Below are 22127 nucleotides of genomic sequence, written 5' to 3' on the forward strand. Positions count from 1 at the left end.
CGGCAGTAAAATTGTGCTGCACTCAGCCTCAAATGTTGGTTCTCTAAATTTCCTCAGTAGCGATTCACGAAAAGAACGCCTCCTTTATTCTAGAGACTCCGAGTTCCTGCAGAATCTCCGTAACACTCGCGTGACCATCAAACGTACCAGTAACAAATGTAGCAGCTCGCCTCTGAATTGCTTCTATGTCCTCCCTCAATCCGACCTGATAGGGATCCCAAACGCCCGAGTAGTACTCAAGAATAGGTCGTATTAGTGTTTTATAAGCGGTCTACTTTACAGATTGATCACATCGTCCCAAAATTCTACCAATGAACCGAAGACGACTATCCGCCTTCCCCACAACTGCCATTACATGCTTGTCCCACTTCATATCGCTCTGCAATGCTACGCCCAAATATTTAATCGACGTTACGGTGTCAAGCGCTACACAACTAATGGAGTATTCAAACATTACGGGATACTTTTTCCTATACATCTGCATTAATTTACAGTTAGCTATATTTAGAGTTAGCTGCCATTCTTTACACCAATCACAAATCCTGTCCAACTCATCTTGTAAACTCCTACAGACACTCAACGACGACACCTTCCCGTACACCACAGCATCATCAGCAAACAGCCGCACATTGCTATCCACCCTATCCAAAAGATCATTTATGTAGATAGAAAACAACAGCGGACCTACCACACTTCCCTGGGGCACTCCAGATGATACCCTCACCTCCGATGAACACTCACCATCGAGGACAACGTACTGGGTTCTATTACTTAAGAAGTCTTCGAGCCACTCACATATTTGGGAACCAATCCCATACGCTCGTACCTTAGTTAGGAGTCTTCAGTGGGGCAACGAGTCAAACGCTTTCCGGAAGTCAATGAATATGGCTTCCGTCTGATACCCTTCATCCATGGTTCGCAAGATATCATTTGAAAAAAGGGCGAGTTGCGTTTCGCAGGAGCGATGCTTTCTAAAGTCGTGCTGATGCATGGACAGCAACTTCTCTGTCTCAAGGTAATTCATTATATTCGAACTGAGAATATGTTCGAGAAACCTGCAACAAACCATTGTTAAGGATATTGGTCTGTAAGTTTGAGGATCCATCCTTCTACCCTTCTTATATACAGGCGTCACCTGCGCTTTTTTCCAGTCGCTCGGGACTTTACGTTGGGCAAAAGATTCGCGATAAATGCAAGCTAAGTAAGGAGCCAATGCAGTAGAGTACTATCTGTAAAACCGAATTGGAATCCTATCAGGACCTGTCGATTTATTTATTTTCAACACATTCAGCTGCTTCACAACCCCAGGTATGTCTATCACTATGTCCTCCATACGGAAATCTGTACGAGACTCGAACGGCGGTATGTTTGTAAGATTCTCCTGCGTGAAAATGCTAAATTTAAAATTTCAGCTTTCGTTTTGCTCTCTTCCGTTGCCAGGCCACACTGATTAGTGAGTGACTGGATGGAAGCCTTCGACCCGCTTACCGATTTTAAGTAAGACCAGAATTTCATTGGGTTTTCAGCAAGATCCTTTGCTAAGGTATGACAGTGGTAGTGGTTGTATGCTTTGCGCATCGCTCTCTTTACAGCAGCACGAATCTCTACTAACTTTTGCCTGTCCCCATTCTCCCGATCTTTCTTGTACCGCGAGTGCAACTATCTTTGCTTCCTGAGCTTTCTCCGAATTGCGCTGTTAAGCCACGGTGGGTCTTCTCCGTCCGTAACCCACACTTTCGGCGCATACTTCTCCAATGCGTGATTTACAATGTGTTTAAAATGTGCCCATAATTGTTCCACGTCCATCGTACCGGAAGTAAATGAAGTCGATTCATTTACTAAGTGGGATACTAACAACCGCTTATCTCCTCTCTCTAGTAAGAATACTCTCCTAGCCTTCTTGACTGACTTTTTAACTTTCGTAACCATAGTGGTAATGACACCTTCATGATCACTAATCCCTGTCTCTACACTGACACCATGGATGAGGTCTGGTCTGTTCGTGGCTACCAGATCTAAAATATTTCCATTACGCGTTGGATGTCGTTTTAGCTGCTCAAGACAGTTTTCGGATAATGTGTTCAAAAGTAATTCACACGGCGGCTTGTCTGTACCATATGTAATGAATCCATAGACATCGCAGTCTATACTAGGTAGGTTGAAGTCGCCTCCGACTAATACAGCATGATCCGGGTACTTCTGCGATGCAGAGTGAAGACTCCCCTTGAATGACTGTAGAACTGCCACGGTGGAACCTGGTAGCCGGTAATAACACCCAACAATTAACTTTATTTCCCCTAGCCCTGTTAAACGTGTCCAGATAATTTCATAATCACACTCTACTTCGACCTCAGTAGACACAATATTTTTGTCAACTGCAATGAAGACACCGCCTCCTACGGTGTCTAATCTGTCTTTCCGATACACGTTCCAACCCTCACTAAATGTTTCAGAACTTCCTATTTGAGAGTTCAGCCCGGCCTCAGTCCCGAGAATAATTTGCGAGCCACACGCTTCCTGGAGGGCAGTAAATTCAAGAACTTTATTCCGAACAGCCTGTCGTTCTTAATGGAGAGGTAAAGCTCAGACGTAAAAGTAACTTCGGGCGTACTCCAAGTGAGTGCTACAGGACCTTTACAATTTACTATATATATATATATATATATATATATAGCGCCGGCAGACAGGCACAATGAACAAAACACACAAACACACACACAGAATTACTAGCTTTCGCAACCGATGGTTGCTTCTTCAGGAAGGAGAGGGAAAGACGAAAGGATGTGGGTTTTAAGGGAGAGGGTAAGGAGTCATTCCAATCCCGGGAGCGGAAAGATTTCCCTTAGGGGAAAAAAAGGACAGGTGTGCACTCACACACACACACACACACACACACACACACACACACACACACACACACACATATCGATCCGCACATACACAGACACAAGCAGAGCCTCTGTACTTCCGCCTCGACTGACATCTCTGCTCTTACTCTTTGCCTTTAAATGTGTCTGCTTGTGTCTGTGTATGTGCGGATGGATATGTGTGTGTGTGTGTGTGTGTGTGTGTGTGTGTGAGTGTACACCTGTCCTTTTTTTTCCCCTAAGGGAAGTCTTTCCGGTCCCGGGATTGAAATGACTCCTTATCCTCTCCCTTAAAACCCACATCCTTTCGTCTTTCCCTCTCCTTCCTGAAGAAGCAACCATCGGTTGCGAAAGCTAGTAATTCTGTGTGTGTGTTTGTGTGTTTTGTTCATTGTGCCTGTCTGCTGGCGCTTTCCCGCTTGGTTAGTCTTGGAATCTTTGTTTTTAATATATTTTTCCCATGTGGAAGTTTCTTTCTATTTTATATATATATATATGAAGCGCCAAAGAAACTGGTAGGCACACGCTTATTCAAATACTGAGATGTATGAACGAGCGGTTGGCAACGGCTATATAAGACAACAAATGTCTGACGCACTTGTTAGATCGGTTAGTGCTGCTACAATGGCAGGTCATCAAGATTTAAGTACTTTTCAGAGTGGTGTTATAGTCGGTGGACGAGCGATGGGGACATAGCATCTCCGAGGTAGCGACGAATTGGGTATTTTCCCGTACGTCCAATTCGCGAGTGTACCGTGAATGTCAGGAATCTGCTAAAACATCAAATCTTCGACATCGCTGCGACCGGAAAAAGTTCTTGCAAGAACGGGACCGACGACGATTGAAGAGAATCGTTCAAAGGGACAGAAGTGCAACTCCTCCTCAAGTTGCTGCACATTTCAACGCTGGGCCGTCAACAAGTGTCAGCGTGCAAACCACTCAACGGAACATCATCGATACGGCCTTTCGGAGCCGAAGGTCCACTCGTGTGTCTTTGATGACTGCACCGCACAAAGCATCATGCCTCGCCTGGGTCCGTCAACATTGACATTGGACTGTTGATGACTGAAGACATTCTAATCTCTCAACAGATAAATAATTATAGCATTCACATTTAGTGAAACCTCCCAACAGTTTAATACCGCATCCTCGGAATAAAAACGTGACTAACCTCTCAATTAAATCTGTGGCTCACATATAAACTTCCAATAATTAACTGTCTGCGAAATTAAACTTGTAAAATTTGGACGTCAGCAGTGCTGCGTCATGGGCCTGAAAGATCATTCTGAACAAATTGAAAATTCTTCCCTCAATGACCACTAGATTTGTAATGTATAAAAAAAAAACTGATTTTTCTTTACGATAATACGGATGACCATGAATAGGAGAAATTAGTAAAATCTTTAAATTCAAATGAATAATTGTCAAAAGTTATCTTTATAATAAAGATTATTATTAAAAGTTTTTAAAAACATTTGCATGGGTATTGATATAACAGTAGTACAAAATCAGTTGTTACAAATTACATATGCGCACTGCTGCTTTTACTTTATACTACATCGCCCAGACAGCGCAATCGCTCTCCACGACTGGCCCAACCGCCAGACTGCGAGCTACTACTCCTACTGCTGCTAGAGCTACAACAACGACTATTCCTACACTGCTCTCTGGTCTGCGATTCTATTGTAGCAAACATATCGCAGGCAGCTCGTGAGTATTCCATCGAAGTTACATGTGCTCGAATGCGCTAGCAATAAATTTCTTATTCGTGGACCTCTTACATGTGGCCAAGTCGGACGAGTCTCGTTTCAAATTGTATCGAGCGGATGGACCTGTACGGGTATGGAGACAACCTCATGAATCCATGTAAGCAGGGAAATGTTTAGGCTAGTGGAGGCTGTGTAATGTTGTGGGGCGTGTGCAGTTGGAGTGATATGGGACCACTGATACGTCTAGATACGACTCTGACCGGTGACACATACGTGAGCATCCTGTCGGATAACCGGCATTCATTCATGTCCATTGTGCATTCCGAGGGACTTGGGCAATTCCAGCAAGACAATGCTATACCCCATACGTCCAGAATTACTAGAGAATGGCTCCAGCAACACTCTTCTGAGTTTAAACACTTCCGTTGGCCACAAAAGTCCCCAGGCATGAACATTATTGAGCATATCTGAGATGCCTTGAAACGTACTGTTCAGAAAAGGTCTCCACCCTGTCGTGCTCTTACGGATTTACGGACAACTCTGCAGGATTCATGGTTTCAGTTCCCTACAGAATTATTTCAGACATCAGTCGAGTCCATGCCACGTCGTGCTCGCGGGCCCCTGCACGATATTAAGAGGGTTTACCAGTTTATTTAGCCCATGTTCAAAAAACCGGGGCACTTTGAACGACTAGAGATAGGATGTTCATATTCACAGGACATGTACCTTAGTATGTTCTGCAGAAATTTAACCACGTTGGCCCGCGGGTTCGAGGTCAACATCGATATCGCATGGTAACATCACCAACCTGTAAACTGGGCCTGCGGCTCTCTTCCTCGCTATAAACCGAAGGTGATGGATTAGTGTGACTTGAACAGACGAACAGAATGCCTCTCAGACGTGTGTGCGAACTGTACCAACAAATCAGTGAGTTTGAAAGAGGGCGCATGGAAGAGTGTGATGCATTCATCTGGGAAATTGCTGCTTGTGTGAGACGAAATGTTCCGGCAGTGCAAAGGGTGTGTGCAGAATGGTTCACGCAAGGCCTTTAGAATACGTCAGGTAACCCCTGCTACGTCCTCCGCCCCGAGAAGGTGGATACCCCATCCGAATGGCATTGCAGGACAGATCTGTGTCATCCTCGACTCTGGCGCAACAATGGAACAGTGTAACACATCGTACACTCTCAGGGATGACAGTCTGTCGCCGTTTATTATGGCATGGGTTACACGCACATGGTCCTTTGCCGAATGTGCAGAAACATGTTACACGGCGATAGTGTTTGGAACGACGTCACCGGGGACAGGAATTGCCTAAGATAGTGTTTTCAGACGAATAGAGGTGTTTGTTTGAAAATGATGGTCGCATTTTAGTTTGCAGCCGCAGACAGAGGGAGCAGCATCACAGTGATTGCATTCGCACAGGACATAAAAGAGCCAACTCAGGGCTTTATTGTGTGGGGTGCTATTGAGTACAAGAACAAATCACATCTGGTGCGTGTTCAGGGCACTGTAAACAGTGTGACTTTCGTGAATGACATCTTGCGACCCTTTCTGCACAACACTCCAGGCGCCATTTTTCAGCAAGACAATGCACGACCACATGTTGCTGCACGAACTCGTGCCTTCATGGTGTCAGTCTTTTTCCCTGGCCCACCAGACCTGTCGCCAGTCGAAAATGTGTGTGATATGGTGAAACGACAGATGGAGTCCTATTGCCCAATCCCAACCAACACGGATGAACTTTAAAACCAGGTGAATGCAGCATGGATGGCTATACCGAAGGACGCCATTAACGCCTTATACGTGTCGATACCATCACACATGGAACAAGTTATCAGGGCCCAAGGTGGAGCCTGTGCCGTGTGTCTACTTGGAATCGGGATACATGGTGACCGAGGTGAAATAACTGATAATAATTTCTGCAGAACGTATTAGTTTACATGTCCTGTGATTATGAACGTCCTGTTCAAAAGGTGAACGTTAATAAAACCGACAAACTGAAGGGACGGATTCCTGACTGGAAATTGAGGAAAAAAAAGGTTATATGAACACGTGTCCAGAAATGGACAGTGTGCGTGCAACAACAACAAATCATCCCTGAACATAGTACAGACCTGAATCACGTTCACAGTATCGGTTGTCATACAGAATAATCATACTTTCGCTTACAGCATATTGGCAGATCACTTGCCTGGAGCGTGTACTAAGGTTCGTCTCAATGCCCTGTCCTCCAAATCTGGTGTACGCACAGTCCCAAGGCCTGAGAGCAGCTATGATGACACAAACGCCCAAAAAGGGCTTGAAGTATTGTGTGATGTGGTTGGTGTCTGTGAGGGTACTTGTTTTGGTATAGTCGTGCTGCCTCTCAACAGTTTCCATGTGCTTGGCCTTACGCGAACACCATCTTAGCTCGTTCTCGACATGAATGCCAGACGGTTCTGCTGCTTACGCTCTGTCAATCACACTGCCTGCAGCAGACAGGAAAAACGAGGCAAGTGGTCAGAAGAATTGTCATTCGTCAGCACCATGTACCATGGCAATTATGCAATTTCGGACACACTGTTATAGGAACTTTTTTTCCTCAATTTATAGTCATGAATCAGACTGTGCAGTTTGCCGGTTCTATTAAACTTATATATATAGTGAAATATATTAATGCACCACATGCCAGGTGATCAAAAAGTCAGTATAAATTTGAAAACTTAATAAACCACAGAACAATGGAGATAGATAGATACAAATTGACACGCATGCTTGGAATGACATGGGGCTTTATTAGAACCAAAAAGAAAAACAAAGTATTGCTAGACATGTGAAACATCTCTTGCACGCGTCGTTTGGTGATGATCGTGTGCTCAGCCACCACTTTCTTCATGCTTCGCCTCCCAGGTCCCCAGACCTAAGTCCGTGAGATTATTGGCTTTGGGGTTACCTGAAATCACAAGTGTATCGTGACACCGACATCTCTAGGGATGCTGAAAGACAACATCTGACGCCAATGCCTCACCATAACTTCGGACATGCTTTACAGTGCTGTTCACAACGTTATTCCTCGACTACAGCTATTGTTGAGGAATGATGGTGGACATATTGAGCATTTCCTGTAACGAACATCATCTTTGCTTTGTCTTAATTTGTTATGCTAATTATTGCTATTCTGATCAGATGAAGCGCCATCTGTCGGACATGTCTTGAACGTTTGTATTTTTTTGTTCTAATAAACCCCATATCATTCCAAGCATGTGTGTTAATTTGTACCTCTCTATCTACATTATTCCGTGATTTATTCTGTTTTCAAATGTATACTGACTTTTTGATCACCCGGTATAAAAAATAAGCAAATATACCCTTATACCATGCATTTAAGGTGTTCCAGGAGGAATGCCTACAGTCAAGGATATGGTAGGAACGATCGTCTGAAGCAAAAAGTTTAGTAAACATGGGCTCTAAAATGCATACGTTACGAGCTACGAGCACTTCAGCTGCGAAACAAATCTCTTGTACTGCAGGCTCTTTGCCTTCCATATTATGGGAGGGGGTAGTATGGACAAAAAAGTCTAATAAACATGGGATGTAAAATACATACCTTAAAAGCCATGAGGACTTGTTAGTCTTTGCTACTGCGAAACACTTCTCTTTTACTGGGCAAGTGACCGTAGTTCTTAATGCTGTGCACTTCACAGCCCATGTTCACCAGACCTTTTTGCTTTGAATGCTCTTTACTGTCACATCGCTGAATATCGAGCATTTCTCCTGGGAACTCCCTGTTTACATGGCGTCCGTCCTAAGAGCCGTCAGGCGAACTTTCTCTGGTGTTTCAGCAGATAGTTTCAATTCAATTTTTTCTGTATGCAGAACCAGCCCAAGCAAATATTGCTCATGACGTCATCCATGCGACGTCCAGCGCCAACGGAAAGTGTTCGTTCAAATCAAAATGAAATAAAACGGAATATTACGTGCCATTCCATAGAGCGACCCAAAATTAATCAGGTGCGTTATTCGTTTTATCGATAATTACTAACAGGAACAGTGAAACAGGAAGAAGGCCGGCCAGGGTGGCCGAGTGGTTCTAGGCGCTACAGTCTGGAACCGCGCGAGCGCTACGGTCGCAGGTTCGAATCCTGCCTCGGGCATGGATGTGTGTGTTGTCCTTACGTTACTTAGGTTTAAGTAGTTCTAAGTTCTAGGGGACTTATGATCTCAGACGTTAAGTCCCATAGTGATCAGAGCCATTCGAACCAAACAGGAAGAATAACGAGTAGTGAGCAGAGCTGTTGCGTGGTGTGGCAGTCAGTGAGGGCCGGGAAAGGTGCGGTCGCTGCTGGTTGTTGTTGTGGTCTTCAGACCTGAGACTGGCTTGATGCAGCTCTCCATGCTACTCTATCCTGTGCAAGCTTCTTCATCTCCCAGTACCTACTGCAACCTACATCCTTCTGAATCTGCTTAGTGTAGACATCTCTTGGTCTCCCTCTTCGATTTTTACCCTCCATGCTGCCCTCTAATACTAAATTGGTGATCCTTTGATGCCTCAGAACATGTCCTACCAACCGATCCCTTCTTCTGGTCAAGTTTTGCCACAAACTTCTCTTCTCCCCAATCCTATTCAATACTTCCTCATTAGTTATGTGATCTACCCATCTAATCTTCAGCATTCTTCTGTAGCACCACATTTCGAAAGCTTCTATTCTCTTCTTGCCCAAACTAGTTATCGTCCATGTTTCACTTCCATACATGGCTACACTCCATACAAATACTTTCAGAAATGACTACCTGACACTTAAATCTATACTCGATGTTAACAAATTTCTCTTCTTCAGCAACGCTTTCCTTGCCATTGCCAGTCTACATTTTATATCCTCTCTACTTCGACCATCATCAGTTATTTTGCTCCCCAAATAGCAAAACTCCTTTACTACTTTAATTGTCTCATTTCCTAATCTAATTCCCTCAGCATCACCCGACTTTATTCGACTACATTCCACTATCCTCGTTTTGCTTTTGTTGATGTTCATCTTATATCCTCCTTTCAAGACACTATCCATTCCGTTCAACTGCTCTTCCAAGTCCTTTGCTGTCTCTGACAGAATTACGATGTCATCGGCGAATCTCAACGTTTTTATTTCTTCTCCATGGGTTTTAATACCTACTCCGAATTTTTCTTTTGCTTCCTTCACTGCTTGCTCAATATACAGGTTGAATAACATCGGGGAGAGACTGCAATCCTGTCTCACTCCCATCCCAACCACTGCTTCCCTTCATGTCCCTCGACTCTTATAACTGCCATCTGGTTTCTGTACAAATTGTAAATAGCCTTTCGCTCCCTGTATTTTACCCCTGCTACCTTCAGAATTTGAAAGAGAGTATTCCAATCAACATTGTCAAAAGCTTTCTCTAAGTCTACAAATGCTAGAAACGTAGGTTTGCCCTTCCTTAATCTAGCTTCTAAGATAAGTCGTAGGGACAGTATTGCCTCACGTGTTCCACCATTTCTACGGAATCCAAACTGATCTTCCCCGAGGTCGGCTTCTACTAGTTTTTCCATTCGTCTGTAAAGAATTCGCGTTAGTATTTTGCAGCTGTGACTTATTAAACTGATAGTTCGGTAATTTTCACATCTGTCAACACCTGCGTTCTTTGGGATTGGAATTATTATATTCAGCTTGAAGTCTGAGGGTATTTCGCCTGTCTCATACATCTTGCTCACCAGATGGTAGAGTTTTGTCAGGACTTTCTCTCCCAAGGGCGTCGCTAGTTATAATGGAATGTTGTCTACTCCGGGGGCCTTGTTTCGACTCAGGTCTTTCAGTGCTCTGTCAAACTCTGCACTCAGTACCGTATCTCCCATTTCATCTTCATCTACATCCTCTTCCATTTCCATAATATTGTCCTCAAGTACATCGCCCTTGTATAGACCCTCTATATAGTCCATCCACCTTTCTGCTTTCCCTTCTTTGCTTAGAACTGGGTTTCCATCTGAGCTCTTGATGTTCATACAAGTGCTTCTCTTATCTCCAAAGGTTTCTTTAATTTTCCTGTAGGCAGTATCTATCTTACCCCTAGTGAGATAAGCCTCTACATCCTTACATTTGTCCTCTAGCCATCCCTGCTTAGCCATTTTGCACTTCCTGTCCATCTCGTTTTTGAGACGTTTGTTTTCCTTTTTGCCTGCTTCATGGACTGCATTTTTATATTTTCTCCTTTCATCAATTACATTCAATATTCCTTTTGTTACCCAAGGATTTCTACTAGCCCTTGTCTTTTTACCTACTTGATCCTCTGCTGCCTTCACTACTTCATCCCTCAAAGCTACCCATTCTTCTTCTACTGTATTTCTTTCCCCTATTTCTGTCAATTGATCCCTTATGCTGTCCCTGAAATTCTGTACAACCTCTGGTTCTTTCAGTTTATCCATGTCCCATCTCCTTAAATACCCACCTTTTTGCAGCTTCTTTAGTTTTAATCTACAGGTCATAACCAATAGATTGTGGTCAGAGTCCACATCTGCCCTGGAAATGACTTACAATTTAAAACCTGGTTCCTAAATCTCTGTCTTACCATTATATAATCTATCTGAAACCTGTCAGTATCTCTAGGCTTCTTCCATGTATACAACCTTCTTTTATGGTTCTTGAATCACGTGTTAGCTATGATTAAGTTGTGCTCTGTGCAAAATTCTACAAATCGACTTCCTCTTTCATTTCTTTCCCCGAGTCCATATTCACCTACTACGTTTCCTTCTCCCCCTTTTCCTACTACCGAATTCCAGTCACCCACGACTATTAAATTTTCGTCACCCTTCACTACCTGAATAATTTCTTTTATTTGATCATACATTTCTTCAATTTCTTCGTCATCTGCAGAGCTAGTTGGCATATAAACTTGTACTATTGTAGTAGGTGTGGTCTTCGTATCTATCTTGGCCACAATAATGCGTTCACTATGCTGTTTGTAGTAGCTTACCCGCATTCCTATTTTCTTATTCATTATTAAACCTACATTATTAAACCTACTCCTATTTGATTTTGTGTTTATAACCCTGTAGTCACCTGACCAAAAGTCTTGTTCCTCCTGCCACAGCACTTCACTAATTCCCACTATATCTAACTTTAACCTATCCATTTCCCTTTTTAAATTTTCTAACCTACCTGCCCGATTAAGGGATCTAACATTCCACGCTCCGATCCGTAGAACGCCAGTTTTATTTCTCCTGACAACGACATCCTCTTCAGTAGTCCCCGCCCGGAGATCCGAATGGGGGACTATTTTACCTCCGGAATATTTTACCCAAGAGGACGCCATCATCATTTAATTATACAGTAAAGCTGCATGCCCTCGGGAAAGATTACGGAGGTAGTTTCCCCTTGCTTTCAGCCGTTTGCAGTACCAGCACAGCAAGGCCGTTTTGGTTATTGTTACAAGGCCAGATCAGTCAATCATCCACTGTTGCTCCTGCAACTACTGAAAAGGCTGCTGCCCCTCTTCAGGAACCACACGTTTGTCTGGCCTCTCAACGGATACCCCTCCGTTGTGGTTGCACCTACGGTACGGCTACCTGTATCGCTGAGGCACGCAAGCCTCCCCACCAACGGGAAGGTCCAGGGTTCATGGGGGGGGGGGGGGGGTCGGTGCTGGAGTAGCCATTATTTTTCGTATTTTGCTGTCCCTGTTCGTACACATAGGTAAAACGAATATCGTACTACGTTAATTTGGTACCGCTCCATCGAATGGTCAAAAATAATTTTGTGACACAAATCGACGCTTTGTGTCGACAATGGGCGTCGCGGTAATAACGTGATGAGCGGTATTTACTTGGACTGACCGCAGCCACACATCGCAAAAACCAACCGCAAATATCTAATGAAACATCAGAGGAAATGCGCCAGAGCCTGATGGATCTCGGGAGGGACACCTGTTATACCGGCTTCGGGTCTGGTGGTCTGGTGTTCAAGCTGCCTCGCCAGACTACAGAACGTTTCATTCTGCCTTTGATCTAGCCTTCACTCCTGAATATGTGAACGACACGTGGTTCGGTTACCGTGTTATGCTGTAGGCCCTCTTTTCCCGGTAGCGTTACGGTGGTGTATTAGAGACATGCACGTAGCCGTAGCCACGTCCAGCTGAAAGACTCATGGCACACCGTTGAGCATTACAGAGTAATTATTATCACATAGTGGATAACGTTGGAAGCTCCATGATGCTGCTATATACATATAAATAATTTATATTCGTCTATCCCTTGTCATTTACTTTTCTTCCAATGTATACCATAATAGTTACATAATATCACTACAGTAACACTTTTATAACTAGCTGGCTGTGTTATTTACTCATCTTAATTTTAATCACTTCTCTTTTAATGTATGTATATATGTATGCATGTATTGAACTGGGGACCTAGAAACGAGGGAGAGGCTTCGTCCCCACCGTAGCCCTCAGTGGTACACAACCCCACAAGAGGCTACAGCAGTCCACTCACCCCACCGCCGCACCACACCGAACTCAGGGTTATTGTGCGGTTCGGCCCCCAGTGGACGCCCCCGGGAAAGTCTCATTCCAGTGTTTGTGTGGTAGAGTAATTATGGTGACGCGTATGTGGAGATACCGTTTGCGCAGCAGTCGCCGACATAGTGTAACTGAGGCGGAAAAAGGGGAACCAGCCCGCTTTAGCGAAGGCAGATGGAAAACCGCCTTAAAACCATCCACAGGCTGGCCGGCACACCGGACCTCGACATTAATCCGCCGGGTGGATTCGTGCCCGGGACCGGCAAGCCTTCCCGTTCTGGAAGCAGTGCGTTAGACCGAAAGGCTAGCCGGGCGGGCTTCTTTTAATAGCAAATAGTGGAACGGTGGTGGTTTGTAAGTTTTTGCTGTCATGTCTATATATACATCGAAACAGTTCTGAAAGTCTTTGACATTGTTATGTTTGTGACATCGCCGTCTTTGTATACACAATCCATCTGATAAATCTTCTTGGTGTCTGAGAGGTGCTTTAGGTTATGTGAATATAGAAAGTGCTTCATACAGTATTCGCTGCTCCATCAACACAAACAGTCAGCACTGGAACATAATGGCGTGGCGCAGATTTTTGAACGTAAGTAACCAGAACACCTTCACTTTAAAAATTTGATTACATCGTTTAAAATCGTTGTGAGGCACAATTAGATTACCTAGACATCTTGTTTTGGTTTAGGGCACCACTATCCCAAGGAAATTTCATCATTTGGAAGAAAAAAGGGAAAACTAAGGAAAAATATATCTTAACGAGAACAAGCCGTCTGATGGTGAACTGGCAACGCCGCTGTTTAAATAAATGAATAGCACTGTAAAAAGTGACTGGATACGTCACATTCTTTGCAAGAGTCAACCTATACAGATGTTATTTTTTATTTTGTTGTCCTCCCCGTAAGCCAAAATTACGATGGAAATCACCAAACATAAGACATAAAGTCTGATTCAATAGAATTTTCTCAGTTTGAGAATACCGAAGGAGAGATCTGTTTTATTTGCTGAAACATTCCTGATTTAATATTAAATGACTAAACACAGTTTTCCAATACTTCCCACACTGTCTGTTACATTCTGTTGTGAGTCCGCAAAAGAGGAGGAGAGGGCAAGAAGGGGCACTTATCCGCTCTTGAAATCTGGTTACTGGTTATTGATTCATCGCAGAATTCTCCCGAATTTCTAACAATCATTGTCTACGACTACACGAAAATTCAGATCAAACATTGACGACCGCAACGAGAAGTTCAGCAATCACTATACAAGGCATTTCAAGGTCTTTGGACCGATGTGTTTCTTTTGTATGTTACGTATAACCCTGTCACCTGTTCCGTATGAAACGCGGTAGGTCCAGCAAAATTAATGACCATAACCAGCTTCTAAAATATCTTTCTCTGTTTATAGACATGCTTAAGGTTTTCTTATTGAAAATCACTATCAGTTTACTGGGGTAAGCAGTACGAAGTGTAAAGGAATTATATAAATTTTTTAAATGAATGTATAGACACTAGTTCAACAACCAGAGAAAGCATTTGTTGAACAAATGCTTCAAATGGCTCTGAGCACTATGGTACTCAACTGCTGTGGTCATTAGTCCCCTAGAACTTAGAACTACTTAAACCTAACTAACCTAAGGACATCACACACACCCATGTCCGAGGCAGGATTCAAACCTGCGACCGTAGCGGTCGCGCAGTTCCAGACTGAATTTACTGAACAAAAGAAGCTTTACGCTCTTCGTTTATTAGTTTTAGAATAAGTTACCTTTTCGCTGTTATCCTGTCCTAGTGTTAAGACGTGTTGTGCCATTTCTTACTGATAAAATTGGGTAAAATAATGAAAGTGATTTTGAAGCAGAGCGATTTCGTCTTTTGTGATACCATGGGTCCTAGCTCCTGAAATTCTGGAAAATTATTACTATTATTTTAATTTTATGCAGAGAATTTTGATGGAGGTGACGATCTTGACGGCGACGCTGCTCAACAGTAGAGGTACGTGTATGTGTTCATCTTTTTCCTTTCGTGGCCGCTACCGTCAATTTCAATATATTTGCCGCGACATTCAGAACCTGCAGTCTTTCTTTTCATTTAATTTCGAAATCCACGCATTTACGTTCTAAGATGAATAAATGCATTTAACTGTAATTGTTTTTATCCAGGCCACGGGGGATGATTGCACTCAAAATGTACGTGCCTCTATCCCGTTCGTATGTTCGCATACATTTGAGTGTGTACAAGCGTAACTATATTTAAGACTGATTTCCTACAGGGTATTAACGCTTTTTTTTTACCACTCATTCGCGAGTGTACGTGCCCTCTTATTTGATGTAGTCAGTCGGCCGTATTCTTTAATAACATTATTTGTAATCCACAATAACTTTTATTTCAAAATTTCGACGACCGACTGAATAAAGATTTTTCTAACAATAACAATAGCAAAATATAATAATATAAGAGGACGCGTTACAGCAGCATACCTGATTAGTATACCCTGTTAGTTCTCATCTCGATCTAGATCTACATGATTACTCTGCAATTCACAATTAAGTACCTGGCAGAGGGTTCATTGAACCACCTTTAAGCTACTCCCTCTACCATTCCATTCTCGAATAGCACGCACTTATATCTTTCCGTGCCAGCCCTGATTTCTCTTATTTTATTGTGATGATCATTGCTCCCTATAAAGGTGTGCGCCAACAAAATATTTTCACACTCTGTGGAAAAAATTTGGTGATTGAATTTTCATGAGTAGGTCCTACCGCAACGAAAAGTGCCTTTGTTTTAACCACTGCCGTCCCAATTCGTGTCACCGGTAAGTGTCAAACGTCAGCCATAATTTTTCTTCTAATAAACGTTGTTCTCCATGCCGTGACCCATCACTCATAGTCGTTTGATGCAAAGACTCTGAAACACCATGTATATCTTGGGTTCTCTTAGTTTTCACTTTGTTAGCAAAAAGTTATGCCAATTCCTCGGTACCCTGCAGCTTGTACTTTGATCTGTACTCAAGAGGGATACGAAGCTTTGCAGAACCTCGCCAGAATAATGTCACTCTTTTGCCGGCGCTTCCTTGTTTAGCCCTTTCGTGCTAAAGAAAGGAGTGAATCTAACACCCTGGCACACGGTTTCCATCACTGATTCCATACACATAAGAACGGCAGCAGCATATGTGGCAGTCTTGCGTTCCCAGTTCCCATAAGGACGCCCCCCCCCCCCCCTCCCCTTGATGTACGGCGGAATCACATCAGCACGTTGATTCTGAATTCAATTTTACACGACAGAGTTTTTGTATTTCACTCGGGGAAAACAAAGGGTTACTATAATGTAGAAGTATACGTTTACTCTCACTCCAAAACATATCAGTCGAATAATGAAAATAACATTTTCTGTGCTAGAAGAGACGGAAAAAAGTGTGAAATCCGAAGGTTGAAAACGTTCTCTCCTGGACTGTGATCATCCCGAACTCTATGGGAGCAATACAGCGCCCGTTGCCGTCGCACGGCTACTAATTCTGCTTTCCCGTTGGAATGGCTCCACAATAACGTGACCAACTAGAAGGGGGGGGGGGGGGTTGGGTTGGGTTGATTTGGGGGAGGAGACCAAATTGCTAGGTCATCGGTTTTATCGGGTTAGGGAAGGACGGAGAAGGATGTCGGCCGTGCCTTTTCGAAGAAACCATCCCGGCATTTCCCTGAAGCGAATTTAGGGACATCACGGAAAACCTAAATCACGATGACTGGACGCAGGATTGAACCGTCGTCCTCTCAAATGCGAGTCCAGTGTAGAGTCGGTGCAGGCCTAGGCAGTTAAAATTTGCTTCTATCAGCGAACTGGATAATGCTTTTAGGATTTTTCCCACATTTATTTGTTCGTATACTGAGCCTGGCTACATTTAACCTAAATTTGACGTTATTCCCTGTTTATTATTACGTTTATTGTGGCATTTTAACTATATCCAGCAGCATTTATCAGTCATTCTCAATTTTTTGCTATTTCAGATTCTTACTTTTTAGATGCAACCTAATATTATGGGAGTATGAGGAAATAATTTTTGTCAAAATTTTCTAACTTTATTTCATAACTCGTTGGAAACCCTGGATTTAATCACATCAGGATGTAATTTCAGATCACTGAATCAAAAGGTGGCATATACATTGATGTTATAGTGAAAGTGGAAGTTTCAGGGAAAGTATACCATCACTTGTGATAGGGCACCTTCAAATGGTTCAAATGGCTCTGAGCACTATGGGACTTAACATGTATGGTCATCAGTCCCCTAGAACTTAGAACTACTTAAACCTAACTAACCTAAGGACATCACACAACACCCAGTCATCACGAGGCAGAGAAAATCCCTGTCCCGCCGGGAATCGAACCCGGGAACCCGGGAGTGGGAAAGAGAACGCTACCGCACTACCACGAGCTGCGGACAGGGCACCTTCATTGGCCAGTTTAGTAACAGTGGATTACTGATTCCAGTTCTGTCAAATAATACCCATTGAATAGGGATAGTGCACTATCACTGCTGAATATATACCTTCACTGCCAAGAGCTAAGGAATGTGAACCATGGCTGTAATAACAAATAGCCGTACTTCGAAAGTCGCATTTATCACCTGTAGTTCGAAAACATAGTCATATGATGTAAAATTCATTTATTGCAGCAAGGGCGTGCACTATCTCACGTTGAGGTGCACAACACATTTTTGCTTTTGCAAAAGCATCTCAGAGTCTGCCATTTTTGCTGGCAGTTGCATTTGAAGAATGTCTGTCCTCTTCCCATCGACTGAGGCGTCGCAACAGTTTTCTCTGCTGGAACTTACTCCCCTGAGATTATTCTTAGAGGCCAAGTACTGGACTAGGACAGGAAACAAAATGTTTTAGTTGTAGCCTCAGTGGCATATCTTGTCGTTCCTTCCATAATCATTTAAAAGCAAACGATTTATTACTGTACTTATAGTTGGCTCAGCACACCTTCTCTCATCCCGATTCGCCAGGAACCATCGGCCGTTGTCTCGAGGTCGACACGCAAGACCGACCTAGCATCTCATCTTCATCTATCTACGTCGAGAACTGGAACCACCACAGTACAGCCATTTTCCACTGCTGGAAAGCAGCAATCTGAATACTGCCATATTCTCTGTGCTTGTTCTTCTAAGCAGTTGTACGCTTCAGTTCTGTGTTTTTTAACAGCACGAGTTGACTCGTTTGAATCCGTCAGCCAGTAGTCATTCTTGTCAGGAATACTTTCTTTCCTCGGTTCATGTTGGTATGTTATCCTCTTGCAATCGAGATTTACTGTGATCATTGTCCTGCAAAGTTTCAGTCCCTGTCTTACAGCTAACACTCACTTCATTAATTTTATTTCCAAGGTCATCCTCAGAGTGAACGTTCATCAACGCTTCAGGTGGTGAACTTGTTGAAGATAAACCTTGTTTAGGAGGGCAGCCAAACATCGCTTCGTACGGAGATCTTTTAGTTCCAAAATGTACAGCCTGTTCTTCATTATCTGTATAACTCTTAAGGCACGGCTCCACTCCTCGATGTTATGCTCCTGCACCCATGTAGTTAGCATATTTTCTGTGTCTTGATTTGCTCGCTCTGCACTGCCTTGGCTCTGACTTTGTCTAGGTTTATCGTGGACAGTCTTAAAACTTGGTCATAGTTCAGTTAAGCTGCTCATTATTTTGTTAACGAACTCTCTACCATTGTCAGACTGTAACACTGAGGGAGCGCCTAACCACGTAAAAATGTCAGTAATGTTATCGCATACCTCTTCAGCTGTTTTGGACTTCAGTGGCCTGAGAACAACGAATTTATTGAGGTGGTCCTGATAAATCATTACGAATTTGTGATCTCCATCTGGTTGCGATTGGAAGTCGATGAGGTTTAACTTGACATCTCCTTGACCAGCATTGGCTTCCCTACTGTTCCTTTTTTCTGACATTTTTGCTTTTGTAAACAAGATTCATACAAAGTAAGATAAATTTGGACTTCTCTGTATGTTAAATTAGAGAACTTTGACTTGAAGCATTTCATCATTTGGATGCGTCCACCGTGAGCAATCATTACATGAGCATCATGTAGAATACTATACAGTTCTTCATCATAAACATAGTATTTAATCTAACCTTCTTCAGTTACAGGCAGTATTAATTTGGTTACTCCATTCACTTCCAGCACTTCATATCTCTTCAGGAATTGTAGTCGGTGCTGTTCCCCTATCGTCCAGATTTTAGTGATTTAGCCTTGCTGATGAGTGACTCGTGCTTTTCTCTGTCAATGAAGGCTGAATTATAACTGAGATTTGCCCGTTCCACTCGAAGATGTTCGTAGAACTTCACTGAATCAACCATAGCTGCACTGATGTGAACGGTATCTGCACTACTGTCAGCCACAGCTGGACTACTGTAATCCGTAACTGAGCTACTGTCAACCGTAACTGCACTGCTTAATAACATAACAATAACGAGCTGACGACAATTACATTCATGCTGATGCATGGTAGCATTATTGGACGCACCGTTAATAGCTCGGGAGCAGCGATGGTACACCTGAGCAAGCGGATAATATGCTGCTGTACACTTTCCGTATCCGAGTACAGTGATGGTTCACCTTCACTAGTGGATGTGTTTTTTTCAGTTTATGGTAAGCTCTGACTGAGCATTTTAGTGATATCCCTAATGTTCCACTTCCACTATTACATTGATATTAATAACATAAAAAATGGATTTTTCCTGTACTATTGAAATAGACTTATTGTTTAGGCACCAAAGCAACTTGCTTTAAAAATACTAAATAGATAACTATCGACCTTTTGATACATAACAAATTTTATGCACTTGTTTTCAAATTTAGTTCTTGTGGCACAACTGGTAAGCTTTGAATTTTACCCACTCTTGGAAAAATTTCTGCGGACGTCCATGATCACAGTCCTCCATTTTTATTGTGACTGACTATTTACCACATATATTTTGTTGTTACAATTGTCAGTTCTATCTTTTGCTTTGCTTCTGTATCATCTCTGCGAGCTAACATCCCAAAGATGTTCGGGCTCACATGCGGTTCCTCTTCATCGAAATGTCTTGTCTCAAACTCGTCTAGGGGTTGAACCGCACGTGTCGCATTACACGCCCTAAATTAGACACTTGTGACCCTTTGGTTAAATTATCTGGCTGATGGCAAGTTTGCGAAATACAAATTTAATGTAACATATAATAACAGTAATAATAATATCGGAAACTATATTAACTACGCATAAATGATATAGGCCACACAGTTCCGATTTGATTAAAATAATGTTTATTCTGAAAGCAAACTAATCGCGAAAGTGGTCGTATTTAGAATAACTATTACATTCGAGCTCATATCCATTTGACACAGCCTCATCGTGAAACAGACGCCTGTGAGTTTCCCTATCTCGTGGCGAATCTACGCCCCTGTGGCAACCTGTCCTGGACGACAGGACTCGTTTCACAATTCCTGAAGGCTGTCTCTTCCATCTATATACTTAAATGAGAGCGCAATGCTCATTAACTCACACCTTCCATATGTAATACCTCCTGAACCTATTTTTCAGTGCTGTTGTCACCTACTAATTTTATTGTTTTGGAATCGTCAATTTAATTTAACTTTTTATGTACGAGGTGTGCGAGGAAAGTAATGAAATTGATATTTTATCTAACAAGGGTTTTATTTTTTCAAACAACAATATTGCTGCCCTTCAAAGCAGTTCCCCATGGCTGCCATACACCGATGGAGTCGTCGCTCCCAATCTTGGCAGCAGCGCTGGAAGGCTTTTAACTAGTAGGGCCTCTAACATGTGGATCACTTTCTTTGAATGTTCTCCAAAATCCCAAAATGATGTCATTTTCAATTTCCAGAAAAGAAAAAGTAACAAGGACTCAGATCAGGTGAACAGGGGGGCTGTCGAACAATAGGAATGTCTTTTGAGGTCAAGTATTCCGTGATTGGAGTGGCCATGTGACATGGGGCGTTGTCATGATGCAGCATCCACGTGTCTGCAATGTCCGGCCTCACTCGAGTCATCCTATTCCTGAGACTTTCAAGAACTTATTTGTAAAACACTTCGTTGACAGTTTGTCCTGGAGGAACAAATTCTTCATGCACGATACACCTGCTGTCAAAAAAAAATAAAAAAATAAAACCTAGTCAGCATTGTATTGATGTTTGATTTGCTCATTCGAGCTTTTCGGTCGACGTGATGTCTTAGCGTGCCACTCCTCACGTTGCCGCTTTTTCACAGGATCGTACCCAAGAATCACCTGTGACCACACGAGTATACCAACCGTGGTCATTGGCAGTCCTCTCAAGCAGACCAACGCACACGTGTCTTCGATTGTCCTTCTGCTCAGTTGTGAGGGTTTTATGAACTATTTTGGCACAAACTTTTCGCTTGTGCAAAACTTCGATCAAAATTTGACGTACGGTGGAAGTGATTAAGAAGTTACCCATCACCCTTGCTGTTGATCGTCAGTCTGATCTCACAAGAACACGCACACGTTCGACCTTTCCCTCGGTTTTTGAAGTTGAAGGCTGGTTCAAATGGCTCTCAGCACTATCCGACTTAACTTCTGAGGTCATCAGACGCCTAAAACGTAGAACTAATTAAAACTAACTAACTTAAGGACATCACACACATCTATGCCCGAGGCAGGATTCGAACCTGCGACCGTAGCGGTCACTCGGTTCCAGACTGCAGCGCCTAGAACCGCACGGCCACTCAGCCCGGCGTAGTTGAAGGTCTGACTGAGCGAGTTATCTTAAGACGTCGGCCTTCCAAAAATAATTTGTGTCAGTGAGAAACTTGTGCTCTTGATTATGAATGTTTGCTTTGTATTCAAAGATTACACTCGCATGTTCATCTGGAAGGAATGAACGCTCCCTTCTACACAAGTAGAATAACACAGCGTGCCAGATCGCTCTCAGCGTTGTCAGTCTTATAACTTTTCTCACACATCTCGTAGGCACCGTTTTTTCGAATTTATTGTCAGTTTTTTCTAGTATGTTCCCTTAATATTTATTTAGT

Source organism: Schistocerca gregaria, chromosome 5, assembly GCF_023897955.1.
Source record: "Schistocerca gregaria isolate iqSchGreg1 chromosome 5, iqSchGreg1.2, whole genome shotgun sequence".
Taxonomy (NCBI): Eukaryota; Metazoa; Arthropoda; class Insecta; order Orthoptera; family Acrididae; genus Schistocerca; species Schistocerca gregaria.